At 38.4% G+C, this 26,844-nt stretch overlaps 1 long non-coding RNA gene across 1 annotated transcript in view; it reads left to right on the forward strand.

Moving 5' to 3' along the window:
* LOC116578498 overlaps window positions 1-26,472 on the forward strand; it is a 43,826-nt gene extending 17,354 nt beyond the window's left edge. Inside the window, exons 4-7 of the long non-coding RNA XR_004280909.1 lie at window positions 1,237-1,332; window positions 7,573-7,687; window positions 13,602-13,810; window positions 26,381-26,472. This is a non-coding gene — a long non-coding RNA (uncharacterized LOC116578498). The remainder of the gene's footprint in view (window positions 1-1,236; window positions 1,333-7,572; window positions 7,688-13,601; window positions 13,811-26,380) is intronic.
* Window positions 26,473-26,844: the final 372 nt, after the last annotated feature.

Here is a 26,844-nt window from a genome sequence, read left to right on the forward strand (position 1 = left end):
ACTAAGTTTACAGTTTTTCATCATAGTAACTACAGCAAGACTTGGAGAGACATCTAAGAGATTCATAACATGCCCTTAAATATCAAGTTGAAAGTCAGTGTGTTTGTAGCCTTTCAGTTTTGCCAAAGAAGGGAACTTCCCTGAAATGTTTGTGGACTTTTCTCAGACTTGGGGTATAATGTCCTCGTTCCTGGGATCCTCTGGAAATTACTGGAACAGCTTGCAATTTTCTTGTTCTCACTCATCCAGAAAGGGAATAAACACGAATTTCTCTTATGAGGTAGCAATGGTGACACTGGAATGTACTGACTGAGGTGTTAAAGAAGTGAGGTGGCTGCCAGTGTCTGATATGTGCTCCCAGATATACTCAGTTAGAGACCTAAGACTTGTTAAATGTTCATTGGTGTGCTGATTTATTCTAAATCAAGTTTTCTCAACCTTGGCTCTGTTGATATTTTGGGTTGATAATATTTTACTGAAGGGACAGGTGCCCCGTGTATGGTGATATGTTCAATAGCATCCTTGGCTTTTACCCTGTAGATGCCAGGAGCCCCCTCCCCAACTAATATAACAACAAATGTCTCTAGACCTTGCCACGGGGCCCCTGGGGACAAACTGCCCTTGGTTGAGAAGAATTGCTGTAAGTCTTCGGAAAAACAAAACAAAACAAAAAGTTAAAACCAAACCAAACAGAAAGACATTAATACTTCCAAGGCTTAAGATATTTCCTAGGATATGAATATCTATCTATCTATCTATCTATCTATCTAGATATAGACTGTGTTAGAGACTGTATTATTTCAGTCATATCTATATATTTAGTATAGATGAATATATATTGTGTCTTTCATATACAGTTCTCTAAGCTCTTTGGTCTCCTCAAAGAAACTGAGGATTAGCTTAAAAATACTTTTCTTCCCTGTCTTATAATTCTTGCAATAGGCAAGACATGCATCTATTTTGGAAATTGATTTTAATGTATGGGCTGCCTGTTCATGGTTGATAGAAATCATTTTTACCTTCTCCATATCATGCAGGGGATCTCCGATCTCAGCCAGGGAACAGTATGTTGTGGGCTAACTTTGTATATGCTTCTATCACCACTTTTCAATATGGTTGCTCATAGTTCAGCCTTACATATAGCTGTTTCCAAGAGCCAGCCCAACGAGTACCTCACTGGGACAGGTTTCCTGTCTTCTTCTCCCAACACTTTATTTTCTCCCTCTCATTCTATAGGCATATTGATCTTGATGAGAAAATTCACTCAGAGAATAGTCAAGAAAGCGATATAGTGGAAACAAAGCTATGTATATGGCAAGGAAGGTATTCAAGGTATGTAAGAAGATGGGGTTGCATGTTTATGATGTGTTAGAAAAAGTCATCCTGGAAAAATCTGGCTCTGGAGGCCAACCATTATTCACTCTGGGGGAATGTATCATGTGAAAGATCTGATTTTAGGAAATTTCCCAATGACCTGTGTTGTCCTGGGTACGTTAGTCAGAACGCAAACCAAGTTTCAATCTAAGAAGGAATGTTAACTTAATGCAGCAGCTTTCTCTGGGCCAAGTTCCCTTCTTCGTCATCTCACAAGTGTTATATTTAACCTACATTTGAAAGAAAAAAATATGTGAACATGGAATTTGGCCCACAGATTAATTATTTGGATTTTCTGAATTCAGGAGAATTTATTTGCTGAAGCAGTTGTCCCTGAATCTTATCTTTTTAGTGAAATCTCCACATACTGAAATTCCTTTTAGACTATATGATTGAAGAGTTTGATAACCTGAACATAACCATCGAATAAAGTCACTGTACTTTTCCTCATCCCCTGCTTTTATGATTTAAAGTTGTATGACTGAGATATAGGTCACCCTAATAATTAGGGTTCTCTCCATCAATTAAGAATTAAAGTGATTCTTCACAACCTTGTCCAGAAAACAGAAGATGGAGGACTTTCTGACTTGTTTAATGAGGCCAAAATTACCTTGATATCATAGCTAGACAGTGTAAGCAAAAACAAAACAAAACCTACTGACAGTATCTCATGTGAACTTAGACCTAAAATTCCTAAAGAAAAAAAAAAAGTTTGCAACTTGAATCCAGCAATATATATATATAAAAAGAATTACATACCATAGCCAAGTGGGGTTTATTCCAGTTATACTGTGCTAGTTAAATATTTTAAAAATCAGTACATTAACTCTATAGATCAAATTTCAAAGAACCAGCTTTTTACTATGTTGAATCTTCCTGTTGATGTAGTTTCCTCTCCATTTATTTAGATGTCCTTTGCTTTTACCAATATTTTATAATGTTTAGCATACATTTACCATTTTCAGAAGTTTTTAAATCATAAGGCCTATATATGTGTATATATATATAAATATATAGATAGATTTAGATTTATACACAGTAACTTATTTTATGAGGATGTTCCCCTCTATTTCTTAATTTGGGAGAGTGTATATATATATATATATATATATATATATATATATATATATTCTCTTTTTACATATAATATAAGTACATAATAAATGAGTGTTAAATTTTGTCATATATTTGGTCTCTATCAATAAGCTAAGAAACAAAAATTACATGACCGTAGCAATTGGTAGGTTATAAGAGAATATACACATATTCTCCATAAATAAGAGATAGAGGGGGAATAACCTCAATTTACTAAAGAGCATGTATAAAAATCAAAGAGCTAGCATCATACTTAATGGTGAAAAGTTGAATGAGTTTTCTTAAGATCAGGAACAAGGCAACAATGTTTGCTCCAACCATTCTTATTCAATAGGGCGCTGGAAGTTCTATCCACAATAAGTCAAGGAAAAAAGGGAGAGAGACACACACATTCTAGACTGGAGAGGAAATATTTAAACTGTTACTGGGACGCTGGGTGGCTCAGTGGGTTAAAACTCTGCCTTCAGCTCAGGACATGATCTTGGGGTCCCAAGTTTGAGCCCTGCATCGGGCTCTCTGCTCAGCAGGGACCCTGCCTCCCTAGTTGTGATCTCTCTCTGTCAAATAAATAAATAAAATCTTTAAAAATAATTTAAAAAATTAAACTATTCCTATTTTCAAATTTTGATATTGTATACATAGAAAATGCCAAAGGACCTGCAAAACAAACAAAAACAACCCTCAAACTAATAATGAGTTTAGCAAGATCACAGGATACAAAATCACACAAAAAGCAACTGTTATTTCTATATATTTGCAAAGAATATATGAAAACCAAAATTAAAATACAAGGCTATTTACAACTACTCAAAAAAAAAAAAAAAAAAGAAAAGAATTTTGAAAAATCTAGCAATATCTGTACTGGACCTGAAAAATGTAAATCCCTGAAAATGTTAAATGCATGCTAAAAATTATAAAACACTGATAAAAATCAAAGAACATTGAAATATATGGTGAGACAATCATATGAAGGAAAGGACTCAACTAGTAAAAATGCCACTTCTCCTAAATCTGACCTATAGGGTTAATGTGATTCATATTCAAGACTCTAGTAATATTTTCTGCAGATATGGAGAAGCTCATTCTAAAATTTATATGGCAAAGGACAGGCCCAAGAATAGCTAAAAATAATTTTGAAAAAAAAAAATAAACTTAGAGGGATCATTTTGCCCAAAGTTAAGACTTACTGTATGTTTACAATAATAAAAGACTGTGGTATTGAAGGATCAATGCAACAGAAGAGAGAACCCAGAACTCAACAAATATGTCAACTGATTTTTTTAAAAAAGTTGCAAAAGCAGTTCAATCAAAGGTCAGTCTTTTCAATAGGTGGTGCTAAAACAAACATCAAAAAGCAAATAATGAATGTTAATCTCAACCTAAGGCTTTATAGAAAAATTAATTCAAAGTTCATAGATGAAAAATTTTAGAATGTAGGGCTAAATCAAGAGTTCTGAGACATGACACCAAAAGCATGATCCATAAAAGAAAATAATTATATTGGATTTCATCAAAATTAAAAGTTTTTGCTCTGTGAAAAAGTATGTGAAGAGGATGAACATTTAATCTAAAGACTAGGGGAAAATATTCTCAAGTAACAAATATTCAATATGGGGGCACCTGGGTGGCTTAGTCAGTGAAGCATCTGACTTGGCTTTAGCTTAGGTCATGAACTCAGGGTGGTGAGATTGAGCCCAGCGTCTGGCTCTGTGCCCCTGAGAGTGGAGCCTGCTTGGTAGTCCTCCTCTCCTTCTCCCTCTGCCCCTTCCCTGTGCTCTCTCCCTCTCTCTGTCTCTCTCTCTCTTAAAAAAAAAAAAAATTAGTTAAGGAAAAACCAATATCCAACATAGAACTTGTATTTAGATATATTAAAAAAAAAAAAACTCTCAAACCCCATCAATAAAAAAAAATTCACTTAGGAGATGTGCAAATGCAATGAAGAGAAATTTTATCAAAAAGGAAATATCGCTAGTAAATAAATGCATGAAGGGATATTTGTCATCATTACTATTAGAAAAGTGCACATTAAATCTCAATGAGATATGACTACACACCTGTTAAAACGACTTTAAAAAAAGCTAATGATTATATGGGTAATGGCCAAAGTTGGAATGAGTTGAGCCACAAAATATGTAACATGGTGTTGAATTATAGCCCAGAGTATAAAATAAATGTACATGAATCCATTCTGCTATAAATCAAAGATGTAAAAAAATAATAAATGGAGAAAAGACAAAATTTTCCTTATAAAATAATTCCAAATATCACATGTAGATACTCTCCCCTCCAGGAGATAAACCTTACAGGCTGATTTCTAAAGAATAGAGCATGAGAGGGAAAAATATTAATTTTACACTTCGTTGGCCAGATGATCAAGGTTAACATGATGGTGATGTCATGTGGAATTCATGGACCCAATAATATTACTTGATGATAAGGGTACTTTTTTTTTTTTCTTCTTTAATCTCTGTGGTATTCTTTCTAAACCTCATAGCCCAAGTCCAGTTACGTTAAGAAACACTGGGTAAAGCTAAACTCTAGAACATTCTACAAATTACTTGACCAATACTCCTCAAAACTGTCAAGGTCATAAAAAATTTTAAAAAGCTGAGAAACTGTCATAGACCAGAGGAGAGTAAGGGGATATGACAATTAAATACAATGTGTTATTCTGGATGAGATCCCAGAACAGAACAAGGACATTAATAGAAAAAACAAACAGCTGCTGAAACCTGAATATAGTCTGGAGTTTAGTTAATAGTAATGTTCCAATGTTGATTTCTTCGTTTTGACAAAATATACCCAAGTAATGTAAGATGATAGCTTTATGGGCACTGAAACTGTGAGGTTTATCAGAACTCTCTGTACTATCTTTGCAACTTTTCTGGAAATCTGAAAGTATTCCAAAATCAAAAGTCTATTTAACAAAGATTATCTTATGATTGAAAAAATATATATAAAGTTTTCAATAATAGACAAAATAATGTCTAAGAGCAAAATTTAAAATTTCATTGAGAGATAATAAAGAAGATCTAAATGAATGGAAAAGTATAACAGGTTCATTCATTAGAAGAAACAATATTATAGAGATGTCACTTCTTCCTAAATTGCAATGGTGACAGCAGAAATGTCCTCAGATTGCCAACTTGCTGACCTTTGAATAATAAAGCTAGAACGTTTAATTTAAATGGGCATGATTAGTTGTAAAATACTTTTTAATAAAAATGTAATGATTTAATGTGCCAGTCATCATAATTTTTAATTAAATGTGACCATTTCAGTTTCTTATTCATTTCATGAACAAAAATGCGTGAAATGCTTTATGTATCAAATGCTTTGTAGAAACACTCTTCAAGAATGAACAAAGTTAGGGGCATTTGGCGGGCTCAGTCAGAAGAGTGTGTGACGGGGCGCCTGGGTGGCTCAGTGGGTAAGCCGCTGCCTTAGGCTCAGGTCATGATCTCAGGGTCCTGGGATCGAGTCCCGCATCGGGCTCTCTGCTCAGCAGGAGTCTGCTTCCTCCTCTCTCTCTCTGCCTGCCTCTCTGTCTACTTGTGATCTCTCTCTGTCAAATAAATATATAAAATCTTTAAAAAAAAAAAAAAAAGAAGAGTGTGTGACTTTTGATCTCATGGTCATGCGTATGAGCCCCAAATTAGGTATAGAGATTACTTAAAACAATTTTTTTTTTAAATCTTTAAAAAAAAATAAAAGAATGCATAAAGTTGTTTATCAACTTGCCCTCTGCTCTGACAGCAAACCTCAATATTATTTGGAAGGTAAATGTGGGAAGACCAGTAAACACACATCTATGTTTCAAAGCAAATAGATGACCAGAATAAGCTGGTCCCTCTTCAGCTCTTTACATCTCCTCTGATTCTATGTAGACAGAACCTCCCGCCCCCCCCAATACGTTTAGCATGGAGCCAATCAAACAATAATGAGAGCAAGCCAAAGAGAGTTGATGGAACCATTGGAAAAGGGAATCAGAGGAAAGCATGCAGTTTTCAGTCCTGAAATAATAGCTCTTTTAAATAACTCGCCATGTTCCTGATTAGGGTGGGGGGTGGTGTAGATAAAGCCTTGGATACTATTCTTCCAACCTTTTCATTGACCTCAAGAAGCCATGATTAGTATGCCTCTATTACAGATTAGGAAATAGACTTGAAGAGGTTATTTGATATATCAAAACCCACAGAGCTAGTTACCGGTGGAGTCAGGATTAGAATCCAAGTCCATACCATCTGCTTTATCCTCCTGAACCGAGGCTCTTGAAAGAAGCGTCTCTGTTGGACAAGAAGCAAGGGCTAATTATTTCAAGTATTTTGGCCCCCAGGGAGGCTGTTTTTTAACAAAGGGTGAAAATGGGACCTTTTTCATTTTCTCTTGGTACTAAATCCTGAAGTCATACAATCTCTAAATATAAATGCTTTGGAATTCAGTGGAACTGTGTTTCCTTATTTGAAAAAAAAAAAAAAAAGTGTGGGGGGGATTGAATTTCAAGCCAAGTGATTTCTGGAAAGAGTCATGCATGTGAGGCAGCACTAGTACTCTGGAGGTCCCGCCATATTGGGACAGGTCCTAATTGGCGGAAAGAAAGGGAAAGATTCATAATGAATATAATAACAGGGAGAAATGGAACAAAAAAGACTCCTTTCTCTTCTCCTTCTAATCAAGAGCCCTGATAAAAGACACGCAGACACATAGCAAGAACATTCCAAGGTTGAATCACATTTATTTCCAAACCTGCTGTCATTTAAAATGTAGGTTCAGAAAAATAAGCAACCAACAATCATACAAAACCCTCTCATCTTGGGCCAAATTCTGAGCTGAACTAACACAGGATATTTTCTAGAAGCTTATTAAATGTTTGGCAAACATTAAACGATCCTTTATTTGTTATACAATTATTCTTAAGCTCCCACAGCTTCAGGGATACTAATAGGTTTAAGTAAAGAGACAAATGTGAGGGAAAATGTTAATAACCACTATTCAAACGGACTAATGTGAAACACAAGGGTGGGACCACTTTAATCACTCACTTATATTATTACAGGTGCCCACGTTGATGACTTGTACTCTTGTCTTTGATCTCCACTGTAGAAAAGGCTCTGCTCCATTTCAAAAGAGATTGCCTTGTGCCCCATTTGTTGGCCTTTGGATCAAACCGGCAACAGACCTCACAGATAGAATTCCACCATTGGCCATTCATAAAGAGGTAAATTGTAAGTCCTTTGCCTTCCTTCCAAATATTTCTCTCAACAGAAAACAGTTTTTTTTTTTTTTAAATCTATTTGTTAATATTGCCACCTGCTTTGGTTATGACTCAAGTTTAGAGTTTAAGCCTTATCATAATGTGTTTGCCAAAACCCTTTTATTTTCAGGTATTTAAAAAAAAAAAAAAAAGTTAAGCCTGGGTAGACATTGTAGAATGTGTTTTCAAATGTTGGCCTTATGCCTTTGCTACTGATGATAATAACACGCCTATCTGCAATTTAAAACCTGATTTTAGATAAGGATGCTGCTACTGAGCCATGATTAGTAGAAGGAGGCCTTTGAATTTTCCATGGGCTTCTTCCTATTGGCATACATTTTTACTCATGGGCCAGCAACACATGCATTTTTGAGGTAAAAGGAAGGCATTTTGCCATCATGGGGAACAGAATTAATATTAATTAATTAATTAATATAAAAATATCAAGGATGGCTTATTTGCACTCTAATTATCTAAGCCTGAAGTAAGGAAGGAGAAGTGATAGAGTCGGATAATCTGGGGTTTATAGCCAAGGTCCTGGGACCAAAACCAAAATTTGCCATTTAGTACTTGGTTAACCTTGGGTAAGTCAGTTCATACCTCATAGACTGTTTCCTTGTCTCTTATCTGAGACCACTAACATTGGCTTATCTCAATGAACAGTTGATTTGATACTTACAGGAATAGCTTATAAATCTTATAAATGGTAAAGCCTACATTGATGTTGATTAAAATAGTGACTGAGCCACAAGACTCAAGTTGTAGGAAATTTGGGAGGTATTATAAAGAGTTAATAAATAATACGATACAGAAAAATGAAATACCTATTTATGTTAGTTTTCTACCACTGCATAACAAATGGTCACAATTCTTACACATTTATTATCTCACAGGTTCTGTTTCAGGAGTCTAGGCATGGCTTACTTAGCTGGGTTCTCTGGAAAGCTAAAATCAAGGTGTCAGCCAGAGCTGAGTTCTCATCTAGGGGCTTGATTAGGGATGGGTTTGCTATCAAACTCACTCAGGTTGTTGGCAGGATTCATCTCTTCATGCTTGGAGGTCCAAGGTCCTTTGGGACTCATTGGCCATTTTCCAGAGACTGCTCTTAGCTCCAAGAGATGGCCACAGTTCTTGCCATGTGGCTTTTTCACAGAACTCCTCCTCCCAAACCAGCAAGTGAGAAGGTCTTTAGCAAGAGTCTGCCATGGGGACAGTTCTATATCGTGTATTCACGGCAGTGACTTCATCGCCTTTGTCGTAATTGTCATAAAAATGACATCCATCTTCTGCATTTTCTGTGGTTAGAACCAAGTCACAGATCCTGTCCTTACCCAAGGGAAGGAGATTTCATACCTAAAAGCAAGGGTCACGGGGCTGCCTTAGACCATGTCCACAGAGCTCTTCATTTTTAGGTCTTTGAAGATTAAATATACAGATCTGAACGTATCTTCAGTTCCTAGGATACATACTTCAGCATTGTTCTCCCCTCTCTCTTTTTCTAGCAGTTCCTACCTTAGAAACTGGCACATCATACAAACATAGAATATGTCACATCCCAAAGTACCAAATATGCAGAATATTCTATTCATAAGCCCAAACTGGGTGTCTGACCTTACTACTCTCCTTCAAACAAGGAATGACAGGGAGTAGGCACCATGAGTGTTGCCACTCAGCCCAGTTCTCTTGTGGACCCCTTCTTCAATCACGATCCATCCCACTCCATGTTGCTCTGTGCCCTGGGAAGAGTAAGGAAGGAGAAGTGGTAGAGTCGGATAATCTGGGATTTATAGCCAAGGTCCTGGGACCCAAACCAAAATTTGGAGTCTTCCGAACTCCAGTTGTGTTCAGTCAATGGGAGGCCACAGCAAGGCTGAAGAGAGCAGAGTGTGCTCACTTTATCTATCCCTGAGTGCCCTCTCTATGGGATTGGTCTGGCTGCCTGTGTCCCTCCCCGCCTCCACCCCCCAACATCATCCTCTCTTCTGCTGGCAGTCCCTCTACATGGAGCTTCTACCAGTATTCAGTAACTTTTCTCATCCCTTATCCATTTAGGCATAGATAAAAACAATTTGAATGTTGCTAACCCTGAGGCACTAGCCTGCTTGTGTGTGTGTGTGTCTGTGTATTTTCTCTGAACTTTCCCTACAACTTTGCTAATAAGTCCTTCTCGAATTACTGTAAATTGAGTGTGACATTTTTTCTCGCTGGGACTCTGGCAGATATATCACCCAAAGAATTTAAGTTTTATGGACACAGGGGTTTGCACATAAGGGGTAATCAAAAAATTATTGTGGAAAGAACGAGGGGGAAAAAAAGACTCTTTGCCAGTGAATGTAGCAGTTCTCCCATGTGATAATTCAGTGTTTCCTGAGGGTCGTCTTCTGCCTTCTAGAGTTCCCCCAGTAAGAAGAGTCAAGTTGATAATCCATGTTTGCTGAAAAAAATCTTCCCAGAGTCCTGACATGACAAATATTGGCTGTTGCAGAAGATCTAGGGCATTGACTCCCTGCTTTCTCTCTGACTGTTTTCAAGAAGACAGGTATATGTAGTTGGGAAAATCCAAGCCATGTATCTTTGTAACAGAATCTCGGGGCTGATGGCTGTGTTTCATGATGTCATAATTCACATCTGTTTTTGGTGGAAAAAAGCAACAATGTAGCAGCAAAGGTTGTAATATTAAATGAGAGTGTGATAACATGGTAGAAGAAAGCAAAATAAGTATGAATATTGGATAAAGCTCACATTTTTAAAGAGCAGGCTCTCTACAAGGAAAACCTAAGGGCAAGTATGTGAGATTGTGGAATAAACACTCAAGGAAGTATGAAGTGTTTGATTTTTAGAGATAATTAAAAGGAACTTTGGCTGGATATCCAATAGTGCCTTGTGGATGAAAATGCTGTGGGATTGAGTCAATAATTCTGAAGGCTTGTTATGGCTAAATCATGGGACTATTTCATCATTTCTGGTGTCAATATTTGCTTAGTGGTGTCTGATCAATGAGATATCACTGAGAGCTCTCAAACATTTGTTTTAATCATGCAGATAGGAATTATCATAGCTTCAAATAGGAAATAGGCAGTTGCCAGACTTCTGGGCTTTGTCTACATTCTTTTCTCATATTAGTTTTGACATTACAGACACAAGATATCCTGGATGGACCAAGGACTTTAGAGTTTGAAACCCATTTCTAGACATAGAGTCATGTTGTTTGTTTGTTTGCCAACCCTTGGGCCCCATATAGTTTCTTAGTCTACTTCTTGTGCTATGAAGAAAGTAGGGCACAGCATGTCAAGTCTAAAAATCTGCTACTCTATTGACAAAGCAATTCTGAGTTTTAAAGGAAGAAGGAACCTGGCCCGGGTGCTCTTCTTAAGCATCCTTTGTTCTAAGCTGTGCTCTGTATATTTGACTTTATGTACCTTCTCATGAAGTTTATAGGGAACCTATATGTCTTCTTTCTTCTACCGGCACTCAGTGAGTTACCCAGGAGAGTAAATGTGCACATCGTATTCTGTGTATGAGCATCTTCAGAGGACATTTACAAATGTTTCAGTCTGACTTTCAAACTCATGGTTGGAAAGGGCTGCTGGCACTTGGGGCCGAGGTACTAGGACCAGGGTCTGGAGACTTGTCTTTCAGTCCCAGTTCTGCCACCAACTGACAGTAGAAAACTGTATCATTATTATAGTAACTCACACAGTTTTCAGAGTTTCTAATGTGTACTTGTATTTTAACTTGCTCAAAATAGACGTACCTCTACTAGCATATTTTCACAACACTTCTGAATTAACCCATTCCATCCAGAATACTTATTGAACATTTGCTCTATGCAGAGTTAAGTGTATACTATAAACAGAATAAAGTAACATAGTCATTGAGCTTTTTTTTTTTTTTTTAAGGGACTTATGATCTATTAAAGAGAGAGGCCAAATTCACAAAACACTTGATGTTTAACAGTGGGTGATAAAGGAGGTAGGGACGAGAGTCCAAAGCCATATAAAGTCATTGTGATCTAGAAACCATGTAAGAAATACAATACTAGCTAATGTGTAATTATTTACTCTGTGCCAGAACCTGGAACCACTGCTTCTCATAAGTCAAAGCAATGTTATTAGGTGGATGCTATTATTTGATTCATTTGCATATTAGAAAGAGACGTGTGAGACATTAAGTGATCTGCCCTAGGCTGCATAACTCGATAGTGATGGAATCCGGATGCTAATACAGGCTGCTGTGTGACAGAAGACCCACTCTTCTACAGATAGAATCAAGATGCTTAATGGATTCCAGGGAAAGTCAAGTATGTTCAACAAGTACCCTCACAGAAGTCTTTATGTATTCTGTTTTTTTCCCATGAGAAGTTGTTTAAATACAGATTCCTGAGTTCTGTCATGGATCTATTCAATCAAAATTCTGAGATTGGACAAGAAACTACAATTTTTTAAATTCATCATTTTAGTTTTTCCGGATGTTCACTAAAGTTGAGAACAAATTCAAAAAAGAATGGTTAGATTACAATAGGTGAATATGTTGAACAACAATTCAAGATGGAAAGACTATGGACAAAGGCGTGGTATCCAAAGATAAGCCATTCTGGGGGTTTGAAAGAAAATATTTAGTAGGCGTGTAGGGTGTATATAGGGAAATGGCAAGATACAAACACAGGTCTTGATAAGATACAGGTCAGGGATAAAAGGTACAGCGTAGGGAATATACCCAATGGTAGTCTGATAGCATTGTATAGTCACAGATGGTGGCTGTGCTTCTGGTGAGTGCAGCATAAGGTATAGAGTTGCTGAATAACTATGTTGTACACCCCAAATGTATATAATATTGTGTTTCAACTATACTTCAATTAAAAAAAAAAGTATAGGCCCACTTTTATTGAGCCTTGAGAAAAGGTCTTAGGACACTGGAATTTATGGGACATTTACATGGACCTGTTTGTTTGTTTGTTTGTTTTGGATAGGAAAATAGCCTGTTAAAGTAGAATTTTAAGCAAGTTAGTCTGGTAGCCATTTGGATGGCTGGGATGTGGATAGATCGAGAAGAGCTTACTTAAGGGAGGCTTTTGTTGCCCAGTCATGTAAAATACCACTCAGTGATACTGGGTGCTCAGAAAGGAAAGGAGTAAAGCAAAATAAATACATTGTGTGTGTGTGTTGGGGTGAGGGTGGGGCAAAGCCACGTAGCCTAAAGACATTTCCTAGGCTAGATGTTGAGAGAGGTTAAAAGGACAGGAGGTGGGCTCTCTAAGTGGCTGAAATGATGTAATATCCCATACAAGAAGAAGTGAATCAGAAGGAAGCAGTTGTGTAATGGCAGGTGATGGAGAGTCTGGGTTTACACATGTCTGTCATGCCAGCAGGACAAACATCTTTAGGCTCAGTAGATATTCAAGACAAACAGAAATTCAGGATGGAATTAAAAGTAAAATGACAGAGTTGAGGCATAGATTTAGGTAAGTGTTGGGCATTACCAGAAGGAGAACATTAATGGTGAGGGTGTAAATGAGAACATTCGGAGAATTACAGAAATAAACATAGGACAGAGGTTGGAGGGAAAAAAAAAAATGCACTCTCTTCTCAAGAAGCATTGGATAGCCTCAAGTTCACCCTAGATATAATGTCTTCTTAAGCAGAGGTGAGAGAAAGACACACATAAATATCTCAAAATATGACCAATGGCCACAACTATAACCCCTCTTTTCCAGAGCCCTTACAGTTAAATTTAAGATCAAATAATTTCTTGCTATGGTGATGGTAAATGTGGAAATGGATTTTCTTCCTCTTAATTATCACAATAATAAATTCAGTAGCATTTGAAAACATCTAGAGAGAAAAGCACACATCAGATCATGACTATTTTTCCCCCGCAGGCACTCTTGACGTAAAAGGTCCTCAGCACTTTCTTCCTGATGGAGATGAGCTCCACCTGAGTCCGCTCCTACTTGGGACCATCCATGAAAGAGTCCAAAGAAAAGTCTCACCATTCTAATCATGAGACCTCCTCTGAAAATACCTCCTCTTCAAGAACTATCTAAAATGTATTTTCAAGCCCAGCCTGGAACTAGAACAAGAAAAGCAAGTAAGTGTCAAGGGCAAATGGCAGCTTGTCTATCCAGAGGAGAGTGGTGGCTTTTGACCTTGATGACAATGTCAGAAATGCCAAGTTCAGATGGATCCAGCTTTGGGGGAGGATGCGGGGAGGTCTTTTTCACCAGAACCAGCTTCCCTTTCTTAGTTTCCCCCTTTCACTGACTGTGCCTCTGGGCAGGCAAAAGTGTCCTCCCGGGCAATGGGGAGTTAGCTTATTTGTGCGTGGGGGTAAGGCAGCCTTTGATAAATATAAAACCCCATCATTATCTCATTTTGGTATATTCGGAGATTTTCCTAAACAGATGTCATGGAAAATTCATTGAGAAAGAACATAACTTGTTACAAAATTAACCCACAGATTTTATCTTTCTCTTTTGCCTTAAAAGTTCAAAGTAGGGGAAAACGACCTAATTGAGATAGGCCTTACAAGAGAAAGAACTGAAGGGTAATTCATGTGGGATTGACTATGTAGTATTAAGTGAATTGTGTTGGATGGAAATTTAAATGCCCTAAATGCCTTGTGATCATGCTTGGCACTTAAAAATGTTCCATTTTCTTAAAGCCTTCGACCATTCTCGTTTTCAGTGTTGCTGTTCCTCATATATTAAGAGAATACCACAATGAATAGGAAGGTGACTTTGAGCCTGTTTTTCTCAAATAATGGACCGGTTTTCCCAAGAACGATTGGAGGACCTTCCTAATGTCCCTGATAACAAAAGGATGTATTTGCAAATAGGAGACCAGGTTCAGGGCTATGCCAAAGGACAAAGAGATGGGACTTGACCATCCAAGAACCAAATCCATGATTTTGATCACCAGTCAAGTGCAATTTGGACTTGTTACTAAAATCAGGAAGTATTTCTAAAGGCCTGTGTCCTGCCTGAAATATAGTTGAGGGTAAAACTGTAGCCATAAGTAGGGTGTTAGATCTAGTCATTTGAGACATGTCTTTGAGATATGATTTCTCTCTGAATCCAAGCCTGGATGATCTTGCAAGGCATCTGAGAATCAGCTAACTTATTTTTATTTGGAAATATCTGAAAAAAAAATGCCCCCACCACTCTGATTATTAGAATGGCCCACATAATGAAACATGTAAACATAAACTGGTAATATGGAGGCATGGTAAGGCTGTGGGATGGTAGCAACGTACTGTATTGCCAGTGGGAATGCAAAACGATACAGTCACTTTGGGAAATAGTTTGGCAGTTTCTTGTCATCATATCAAAAAATGGGCAGAAGATATGAACAGACACTTCTCTAATGAAGACATACAAATGGCTATCAGACACATGAAAAAATGTATATCATCACTAGCCATCAGGGAGATTCAAATTAAAACCACATTGAGATATCACCTTACACCAGTTAGAATGGCCAAAATTAACAAGACAGGAAACAACATGTGTTGGAGGGGATGTGGAGAAAGGGGAACCCTCTTCCACTGTTGGTGGGAATGCAGGTTGGTGCAGCCTCTTTGGAGAACAGTGTGGAGATTCCTCAAGAAATTAAAAATAGACCTTCCCTGTGACCCTGCAATTACACTCCTGGGTATTTACCCCAAAGATACAAATGTCGTGAAAAGAAGGGCCACCTGTACCCCAATGTTTATAGCAGCAATGTCCACGGTCGCCAAACTGTGGAAAGAACCAAGATGCCCTTCAACGGACGAATGGATAAGGAAAATGTGGTCCGTATACACTATGGAGAATTATGCCTCCATCAGAAAGGATGAATACCCAACTTTTGTAGCAACATGGGTGGGACTGGAAGAGATTATGCTGAGTGAAATAAGTCAAGCAGAGAGAGTCAATTATCATATGGTCTCACTTATTTGTGGAGCATAACAATTAGCATGGAGGACCTGGGGAGATGGAGAGGAGAAGGGAGTTGGGGGAAATTGGAAGGTGAGGTGAACCAGGAGAGACTATGGACTCTGAAAAACAATCTGAGGGTTTTGAAGAGGCGGGGGGTAGGAGGTCAGGGTACCAGGTGGTGGGTATTATAGAGGGCACGGATTGCATGGAGCACTGGGTGTGGTGCAAAAATAATGAATACTATTATGCTGAAAATAAAATAATAATAATAATTATTTAAAAAACAAAACACACACTTACTGTATGACCCAGACATTTTGCTCATTATTTACTAAAGAAAAATGAAAACTTAGGTTTCTATAAAAACCTATACATGAATGGGAATAGAAGCTTTATTCATAATTGCCAAAACCTGGATGGAACCCAGAGGCTTCTCATTTAGTGACAGGATAAGCAGACTGTGGTCCATTCAGGCAGTTGAGTTGATTTACTCAACAACACTGATGAACCCCAAATCCAGTTTCCCATGTGAAGGAAAGGAGTCCCAGAAGGCTACATGCATACCGTGTCATTAGATGGATAAGGAAGAACAGATTGGTGGTAGCCTGGGGTTTGGAGTGGGGAGAAAGTGATTGCAAAGGGACAGTGTGAGGGAATTTGGGGAAGGGCTAAAACCACTCTGCTTCAAATCCCATAGAACTGTGCCACAGAGAGTGAATTTTACAAGGAGCATGTGTGAACTAAAAATAATATTATATAGGGGCACTGGGATGGCTCGGTCTGTTAAGCGTCTACCTTCAGCTCAGGTTTGATTTCAGCATCCTGGGATCGAGCCCCGCATTGGGCTCCCCGCCCAGTGGGGAGTCTGCTTCTCCCTCTCTCTCTCTCTCTGTCCCTCCTGCCCCTGCTTGTTCATGCTTGCTCTCTCTCACTCTCTCAGATAAAGTTTTTAAAAATTATATATAAATAATTCCACTACAGACTAATTCTACAGTATCTCTTTTCCAAACTGGAGTAGAAATCTAGTCACATAGGGTCTGCTAACATGTTCCCCAAAGAGATGATAATACTAGGAACTGCAGAAGTACACTGGGCTTGCTTCTTCATTAAATGTATCATTCTGAGCCAAAGTGCCCATTTGGGGGGATTTTTCTGCGTGCTTTTATTGGACTCTATTTCTTATGCCTATTTTCTGTAGCTCCTGCCTTATGCACCTCTGATTGTTTTATTTCTTCAACTCGGTGATGATCAATAAATCCCCAGGTCTCCAGAGACAAAGGCTCGTACTTCCCTTACTTAATTCAGCAAATATTTTTTCAGTGTCTACCATGTCCCTAACATTCTTGGAGGCCCTGGGGACTCATTAGCTTAAATGTGTAGAATTTATCCTCCACTCAGCAATGTTGATTTCATATCAGTAGAGTCAAAAATATTTGTCTTCAACTTGTTTACGTACCAGTTACTGCAAACTTCCAAATTCAGCTGAATTTCAACTAGTAATTAAAGTCAATGTTGAAAGCATCAAAAAATAGTATGAAAACAATATCAATTCAGTGGTCTCAGTCATTTCTAGTATTGTTCTGATTCATAATTTGAAAGAGCTCGTTGTGTCCTCTATACATTGAGGTTCTGGAAACTAATTGGTATTCTCACTTAGTAAAATTTAAGGTGATAAACAATAATTTATTCATTTGAAAGTAACTTGGAGGAGTGAGACGTGTCCACTAAGGACACTAGGGAAGAGCCTTCTGTCTTTTCGGAATAGACCATAAATATGTGACAGATAGGGAGTGTACTGGAATTAGGAGTTTTCTAGAACATTGAGAAAGGACGTGCAAGAAGGAATCTTTCCATCCTAGATGAGAGTGTGTCCAGGGATTGATAAAAACATCAACGGGATTTATTAATTTCTGTAACAAATTATTACAAACCCAGTGGCTTAAAACAACATAGATTTATTATCTTACAATTTAGGAGATCAAGTCTGCAATGGGGTCCTCTGGGCTAAAATCAAGTCGTTTGTAGGGCTGCATTCTTCTCTGGAGGCTGTAGGGGATCATGTCTTCTTGCCTTTTCAATTTCCAGAGGCCACCTGCATTCCTAGTCTTGGGGCCCCCTATTTTCAAAGCCAACAATGGCAAATCAAGTCCTTTTCGCATCATATCGCTCTGATGCTGACTCTTCTGCCTTCTCTTCCATATTTTAAGGACATTCTGATGACCATAAGCCCACCTGGATGCCCTGGGGTAATGAACTGATGAACAACCTTAATTCCTTTTGTTCTCCTAACTTTCCTTTGCCATGAATGTCACATACTTACCGATTCTGGGGATTAGGACATAGCCATGTTGGAAGTACATTTATTCTGATGACAATAAGGGTAAAGGTTGCCACTCCAAGGCCACCTGGGTGGCTCAGTTGGTTAAGCATCTACCTTCAGTTCAGGTTATGATCTCAGGTCCTGTGATGGAGCCCAACATTGGGCTTCCTGCTCAGCAGGGAGTCTGCTTTGCCCTCTCTCTCTGCCTCTCCACCCCCACTCCCACCCTGGCTTGTGTGCATGCTTTCTCTCTCCCTGTCCCCTTCTCTCTCAAATAAATAAGCAAAATCATAAAAAAATAAATAAATAAAAATGGCCACTCCTAAAAATAGCCACACCCTGTGATAACCTGTAGAATTAGTCAAAATCCTAATTCTAACCACACAGGTAAAGTTAAAAATAGTGTCTGCATGTTGACTGGCTTCATGAGCACCCATTATTTTATACTGTACAAGATACTTATTTTTTTTTAAGATTTTTATTTATTTATTTGAGAGAGAGAGAGTGAGAGAGAGACCATGAGAAGGCGGAGGGTTAGAGGGAGAACCAGACTCCCTGTTGAGAAGGGAGCCCGACGTGGGACTCAATCTCAGGACTCCGGGATCATGACCTGAACGGAAGATCATCACTTAAGCAGCTGAGCCACCCAGGTGCCCTTATCCAAGACATCGTAAGACACTTCCCATGTAGGTCACCCTTCAAAGAAGTAAACAGTCCATCAGACAGAGGGATACAGACAGCCTAGAACTGGTTATCTAGTCTCCTCCTTCTCAGGCAGCTCATCCTAAGTAACGTCACCACCAAAACAAGATGCTTGGCCACAAGCTCCATTCTGTTCTCGATCTAAGCCATGTCCTTGGGTTTATTCACATGTGGAAACACTATTTCTTTGTGTCAACACTGATAAACTGATCTAACACCGTTCCTGCAAGAATTTCAAGGCCCTCTAAGTCTAGGGGAAAACCTAGCTTTGCAGGTTTGATGTGTTTCACCTATGAAAGGATTTCCTGGTTTGGGGGAATATCAACCAGTTTTTGCTTTTTTGATCTTAGTTTTTCTAAGTAGTGATTTGGAACAAAGCAGATGAGAACCATGAGGCATCTTGCTATTTTACTTTTCTGTAAAGAATCCACAAAAAGATGAAAGCTTCACAATAAAATCCCAATTACATAGGTTTCATATGTAATTTCCTAGCCAATTACCAGTTTCTCTCATCCTGAGGGAGACACTTGAGGACCTTTAAACTGTCAGATTCTTTAATTTTGTGACTTTAAAAAAATATTGCAAAGAGAGATCTCATGCGTTAAAGATGAAAAATGTTTATAAAATTAACTCAAGGTTTTGGGGCTTTCTGTATCCCTGACCTCATAAATATTCTCATGTGCTAAATGTATGGGGATCTGAAACATACAGATTAAAGTAAATATCCACAATTCAACAAAAAAAGAAAAGGCTTGGCAAAATGGGATGTCTAGGAATTGAAGAGGAAAGTGAAGATCACCATGGACCACCAACTTTGAAGCATTGTTCCAAAGTCTGACAGATATGTGTCTTAATGTTGGCCTTACCAGGGCAGATGCTATAATTTAACCACCAAAAAATATGTTTTTTTTTTCCTAATTCTGTAGAAATAAAACCTCTGTACAGTTGTTTTTTTCCAGGCTCACACACATCTAGAAGAACACTCCCTTTCCAAGATTTCCCTGCAGTTCATGTGTCCCAATAGACACATTTCATGTGGCCCCTAGAAGGACGAGCCCTATTCTTTCTCTCTTCTCATTTCCCTCCTCCCAGAGCTGGAACAACATCTTGGACCAAGGGAGATACTGAGAATGGGTGGTATAGCAAGATCAAAAGATCTTGAGGTGATGATGAACCAAGCCATTGTTTCATCTTCTGAACCTCAAGACCAAATTTAACCTAATTCAGGAACTATTTTGAAGATACTGATAATCTGAACCGGTGGCTGTGGGACCCAATGAAGTAAATGTATGCCAATCATCTAGCATAATGGCCTGTCCACAGAAGGTAAAATAAATGTTAATTACCTTCTCTTTTCCATGACAATGAAACTTCTAAAGCCCTTCATCCGTGGAAGCATCTCAGTGGGTTTGATCTTCAAAGTTAGTGGCAGGAAAACCATTTTTGACTCTGAAGATGAGATTCCTCTAGCAAGGTAATAAAAAGATTTGTTGCCTAAATCATTCTTTTGTAATTAATTTATGCAACATGTGTTGAGTACTGATTATGCCCCTGCACTGTGCTCAGAATTGTTAATCAATGTTAAGTGAGATTTAGATGTTGTCTATGGTGAGCTCAGATTCTATCAGAAAAGGGGCAGAGAAGCAGTGATTAAGATATAGTGTGATGAGTCCTACCATTTGAAATAGTCATACCAATATTATGTGAATAGAGAGAGCCACTTGGTCTGCCTAAGGAGGTTGGAAGATTGTGAAAAGGACAACTTTTTCAATAGACAGCAGCATGTCAGGGCAAGAAATGCATAGTGTATTTAGTGGGTAATGGAATAGTTTTACAAGGCACAAGGTGTCAGGAGATAGAGCTGAACAGCAGGTTAGCGTCAGAATGTGACAAAAGGTAGTGGAGGATAGGGGCACCTGGGTAGCTCAGTTGGTTAAACAACTGCCTTCAGCTCAGGTCATGATCCTGGAATCCCGAGATTGAGTCCCACATCGGGTTCCCAGTTCCATGGGGAGTCTGCTTCTCCCTCTGACCTTTTCCTCGCTCATGCTCTCTCTCAAATAAATAAATAAAATATTAAAAAAATAAAAAGATAGTGGAAGATATAACTGTATGTGATCTATTTTGAGTCATTTTTGCATCTGATGCGGAGGAAGCCTTGGGCTTCTCTTTCTGTCTTCCTTTTTGTTTTTATATAGATAATTGCTTGTTCCAGCATAATTCGTGAGAAAGAGCATTTTTTTTCCTCCAGTGAATTACCTGGGTTTATTTGCAGAAAATCAATCTATTGATCTATTTCTGTACTCTCTGTTCTGTTAATCTCTTTGTCTTTATGGCAATAACACATTATCTGAATTATTGTAGCTTTATAGTAAGACATACAATCTGGTAATTTAAATAGTTGAACTTATTTTTTTTCTTCTCCCCCCTTTTTTTTTGCTTATTATTCTATTATTATTATTATTCTTTTCATGCCTGTATAAATTTTAGAATCAGTTTTTCAATTTCTCGGAAAAATCTACTGGTGTTTATATTGAGATCGCATTGGAATCTATGTATTAACTGAGTAGAAAATTGACATTTTAACAATCTTAAACCTCCCCATGCATTAAAATAGAATAATTCTCTATTCACAACTGATAAATAAAATGACTTGATCCTAGAGATTTTTTTTATGGGAATATTTTTGGTTAGGAATTCAATTTTTAATAGATACATGGTTAGTAGAGGTTTATTAATTTTATTGCGTTTTTCAAAGAACCAGCTTTTGGATATGTCTATTTTCTTTCTTTTTTCATATTTCATTGATCTTTATCCTTATATTATTTCCTTTTTCTACTGACCTTGTCTTATATTAACTCTTGTTTTTCTAGATTCTTAAGCTGGGAGCTAGATGACTGATTTTAAATATTTCAATGCTTACACATTGGTTTTAAGTATTAAGTCCTTAAACCTCAATTTTAAGCATTCAAAGGTATGCATGACTCTCTAAGAACTTCTTCAGCTGCATCTGTTGATTTTTGATATATTATCATATTTTGATGATATATTAACATATTTTGATTATATGCTTTCTTTATGATCCATTCAAGATATTTTCTAGTTTTCCTTATTGGATCCATGGGCTACTTAAAACACTGTTGATTAATTACAAATATTTGATTTCTCTAGACCTCTACATATTTTATGGTTATTGCTTTCAGTTTGGTTTAATTGTGGCCACAGAACATGCAAAGTATGATTTCAAACCTTTGAAAGTTATTAAAACTAATTTTATGACCCTGCATGTAATATTTGGCTCGTGTGGGTCCAGTATATAGTTTATCTGGTAAATAGTTCACGGGTACTTGGAAATATTGTGCAATTGTCAGATGCAAGGGGAAATCATAAGGGATGATCATGGAATATCATGAAATAGGGGCAATAAATCCGACAACTTAGGTAAATTGGAAAAATTCCTTGAAAGGTGCAGACCACCAACGCTAAGATAAGACAGAATAGGAAAAAATCTGTATGGATGTAGTTCTTTATATATTCTGCATTTACACAGCGTTTTCTTTCAGATAAATGAATTATGCATGTTTTCCCCCGAATCGTGGCTTTCTTTTTCATTTTTTTCCCTCATGCTGTCTGAACAGAATATTTTTCCTTTTGGCGAAGTCCAGTTTTTCAAGTATTTTTTCTTTGATGGTGCGTGTTTTTGCATCCTGTGTTGTCTACTCTAAGGTGGAGAGGATGATCTCCTGCACCTTCCTCTAGAGGTGTTTTAAATTTAGTTTTTACATTCATGTCTGTATTTTACCTTGAATTAATTCTTTTTTTTTTTTTAAGATTTTATTTATTTATTGGACAGACAGAGATCACAAGTACGCAGAGAGGCAGGCAGAGAGAGAGGGGAAGCAGGCTCCCCGCTGAGCAGAGAGCCCAATGGGGGTCATGACCTGAGCCCTGGGATCATGACCTGAGCCAAAGGCAGAGGCTTGAACCCACTGAGCCACCCAGGCGCCTCATGAATTTTTGTATATAATGTGATGAGTCCTAGTTTTCTTGAGGAAAGGTGTTCTGTTCATGGGGGTCTCACCCCATGTAAATTCCTTCTTTCAAAGATCCAGTGCTGGCCACCTGGGTGGCTCAGTGGGTTAAGCCTCTGCCTTCAGCTCAGGTCATGGTCTCGGGGTCCTGGGATCAGGTCCTGCATCGGGCTCTCGGCTCGATGGGGAGCCTGCTTTCCCCACCCCTCTCTGCCTGCCTCTCTGCTTACTTGTGATCTCTCTCTGTCAAATAAATAAAATCTTTAAAAAAAAAAAAAAAGATCCAGTGCCTCTGAGTTTCTGCTCTTTTCCATCATTCTGTGGTGTCTTCAAACTGCTTTTATATTTTGCTCGATTTGTAATTGTCATCTGCAAAAATATTAGTCCGTTCCATTACTGGGCTCAGGACTCCCTGAATCTCTTCTGAGAACCGTATGTCAGACTATGCTTTTAAAAATGAAAGAATTCAATGTCTCTCCCTCAACAATTCTGGAAATTTTTCAAGCTACTCCTTTTAAATAGATCTTTTATTTTCTCTCCTATTTTATCCTTTTGTAATTCCTAGCAGACAGTTTTAAACTTTTTTTATTCTATCTCTTTGTTCTCTCCTATCTTACATTCTGATTTCCCTTTCTCTGTGTGCTGCATTCAGGATAATTTCTTTGTCAACCCTCCATTGCTAATTCTCCTTTCAACACCAGTTTAATTTTGTCCAGTGATACTTTTTCTTTCTTGGATTACATGTTTTAATTACGGTCTTTCCCTTCCCTCCCTAAATCTACCTATTTTTTTTCCCTCATATTTCCACTCTTCATTTTATATCCTTGATTATTGGACACATCAGTGTGTTATTGGCTTTTCATGTCATTCTGTCATTTCAGGTCTTCTGTAATCCTCTTGTCTGCTGGCCGTGCCTGATGAATTATCTGGGCAGTATACCATTTGTGATTGTAAGAGCATCTTCAACAAAGTTGATTTTTTTTTTTTTCCTCAGTGAAATTATGTGCTTTTAGTTTGCGCTGCCATTTGTATCCAGGGTTTTGAAGGGTGGTGACCTGTTTTTACACTGATTTATCATCTCAGGCATAGAAGCACCATGTCGGTAACGGACATTTTGCTCCATGACTATGTGTGGTGTTAGTCTGAGTTACTTGATTTCCAACAGAAGACTTTATTGTCTCCTACCATTAAGAGGGACAGAGGTAGGGGCGCCTGGGTGGTTCAGTGGGTTAAAACCTCTGCCTTCAGCTCAGGTCATGATCTCAGGGTCCTGGGATTGAACCCTGCAGTGGGCTCTCTGCTCAGTGCGAAGCCTGCTTCCTTCTCTCTCTCTGCTTCCCTCTCTGCCTACTTGTGGTCTCTGTCTGTCAAATAAATAAATAAATAAATAAATAATCTTCCCCAAAAAGGGGGTGGGGCAGAGGTAGAGATGTAAAAGCTTATTGCCATACACCCAGGCCAGGGTATGGACTTACGTAGCCCAGCTTTATAGCAGGGTGAAAGCTAGACCAGTCCCTACCTGATGTAAGGCTCTCAGTTCTAAATCTCATTCTAACTCAAGTCCAATGCAGCCTCTCCTGTTTCTGTGTATGAATGAAAAATATCAGTCCCTAGTCTGTTCTGGTGTGGCTCCTGAGGTTCCTAGGTCATCTATATATCAGCTTAGGCTTCCTGCTTGAGTTGTCTCTACTTCTGGAACGTGGGGCGGGGTGGGTGTGGATTTTTCCTTTTTTTCTTTGGAGGATCACTTATATGATGAGTTAAATATTTCTGTTGTAGTGGGAAGAGAGTTCCTAATCCACATTATAATTTAAGTTCCTATTGGCTTCTATTATTTTTTTTTTTTTATTCTTGAAGGCATTGAGAGGGTGTGTTTGATTTATGTGTTTATCCTTTGTAGGACTTAGCGCAGCGCTATAAAAATCCGTTCGTGCTTAATACAAATAGAATAAATTTAAAAATGAATGAAAGGAAGCGACTTTAAATAATAAAAGTTGAAAGGGAGAAGACTTTAATATTTTAAATAGATGAATTCAGTCAGTCAGGGACCAAGAGATGACGGAAGGCATTACCGTCCTCACTAATGGATCAACAAGCACAATGTACTGCTTCATTTCAAAAAGAAAAAAAAAAAAAAAAAGTACCATGCTGGTTGCTGTCCACAGAAATTCTGCCAACATCCTGGTGGTTGCCGGTTTATAATTTTATGGGTTTACAGAGGATCAAACACTGTGTTATTATGTTTGGCTACTAACTCAGGTCAGCAGTTCAAAGGGAGAGGGGAGTGGAGTGGAGTAGGTAGGGGGGGAAGGGGGAAGCATGTGTACGCGGGTGTATTTAAGATAAGAGATGGGGGGCGCCTGGGTGGCTCAGTGGGTTAAAGCCTCTGCCTTCAGCTCAGGTCATGATCCCAGGGTCCTGGGATCGAGCCCCGTATGGGGCTCTCTGCTCTGCAGGGAGTCTGCTTCCTCCTCTCTCTCTCTCTCTGCCTGCTTGTGAGCTCTGTCTGTGAAATAAACAAATAGAATCTTTAAAAAGATAAGAGATGGAACTTACTGAACGTGAAGCCGTCTTTACTGAATCTCAGTGAATTTCCTTTCCACAGATGATAATTAGTATATATTCAGAGCTCTGTTTTGTAAGAATTGAAGCTTTGACAATTGCGTACTATTTAAATTTTGACGAAAGAAGAAATTAATAGGTCGTTTGCTTCATGTGTATCTTTTCACAGCGATTTGAAATGAAAGGTTTTTTTGTTTTTTGATTTTTTGTTTTTTGAAATGGAAGATTTTTATATAAATGAAGACAAAACCAGATTATCAAACCTATCCCAAATCCCAAATCCCTCTCCCGTCAAAATAAATCTATCTACCTAAATATAATTCATGGGACTATCGATACTAAGTATCACAAGTATCATTTTAGGCATTTAAACTCGACATTCAGTAATTACAGGGTCCTCTCAATACCCAAACTATTTTAAGACCTTCAACAATATTTTCTCAGAAATGAACTTTAGATTATTAATGTAAGAAACTTGGCCCCTTAACCATCACACCTTCTGGCGGGGCCAAGAGGAAATAAAGTTTGACTTCCCGGCCACCATTTCTTTCCCTCAGATTCAGAAGGGGCTGGAAGAGGGGTGGGTAAGGCAGTTAGGACAACAACTTTGTTTAACGCACAGCAAACTGATTATTCCTGGATCTGCTGCCTCTTCCTCCTGTTCCTTTCTCACAGTAAGTGTGTAGTTGTGTCAGCTTTATCATTAGCTGGCTCCAAAAGAAATGGGAGAGCATCATGCACCGACATTAGAAAAGCCCAGACACAGCACAGCTGTTTAGTAGTTTTATTTAAGATAAACGCGCATCCCTATACCTGGGTGGTTCAGTCAGTTAAACATCAGACTCTTGGTTTTGGCTGAGGTCATGATCTCAGGGTCATGAGTTCGAGCCCCATGCATGGGACTCTGCACTTAACGCAGAGTCTGCTTGAGATTCTCTCTCTCCCTCTACCCCTCCCCACCCCCACTCATGCTCACTGGCTCTCTTACTCTCTCTCTAAAATTAATTAATGAAATAGACGTGCTTAGAAATCAGTATGTTTCATTTGTCAGTTTATTCATCGCATTACATCTTCTGTTATTCTCTCATCAAACAGGTATTTAGGGAATATTTATTTTGTGTTTCCAGGCACTAAGAATGCGGCAGTGGAGAAGGGAAAGCAGAACCTTTGCTTCAGGGAGCTTACCTCCTGGCAGGGAGGAACCGTAGAGCCGAAAGCAAATCATGTGAGTGCCCTGGCTAATAGAGAGGGGAGAAACAGGGAGTGGCTGGCGTGTACTGCAAGAACTATTTAGGGCAAGGGAGTCAGAGATGGCCTTTCTGAATACAACAGTTATCAGATATCTGAAGACTAATAAGGAACCTGCCTTTGTGAAGGTTGAGAAGAGGCATTAAAAGCAAGTAAATAGGACAGGGCTCTCCGCTACCCTGTTCTGTGTTCCGGGACAGTAGTACCAACGGCAGGCCGTGTGCCCCCTATAGAAATACTTAACAATGATAAACCGAGCTAGAAAACTGTTCGTATAATAGTTCGTGTAATATTTTCTACCCACCCACCTTGACAAATAATCCTTCCTAACCACCTCAAGGCG

This window comes from Mustela erminea, chromosome 18 (assembly GCF_009829155.1).
Source record: "Mustela erminea isolate mMusErm1 chromosome 18, mMusErm1.Pri, whole genome shotgun sequence".
NCBI lineage: Eukaryota > Metazoa > Chordata > Mammalia > Carnivora > Mustelidae > Mustela > Mustela erminea.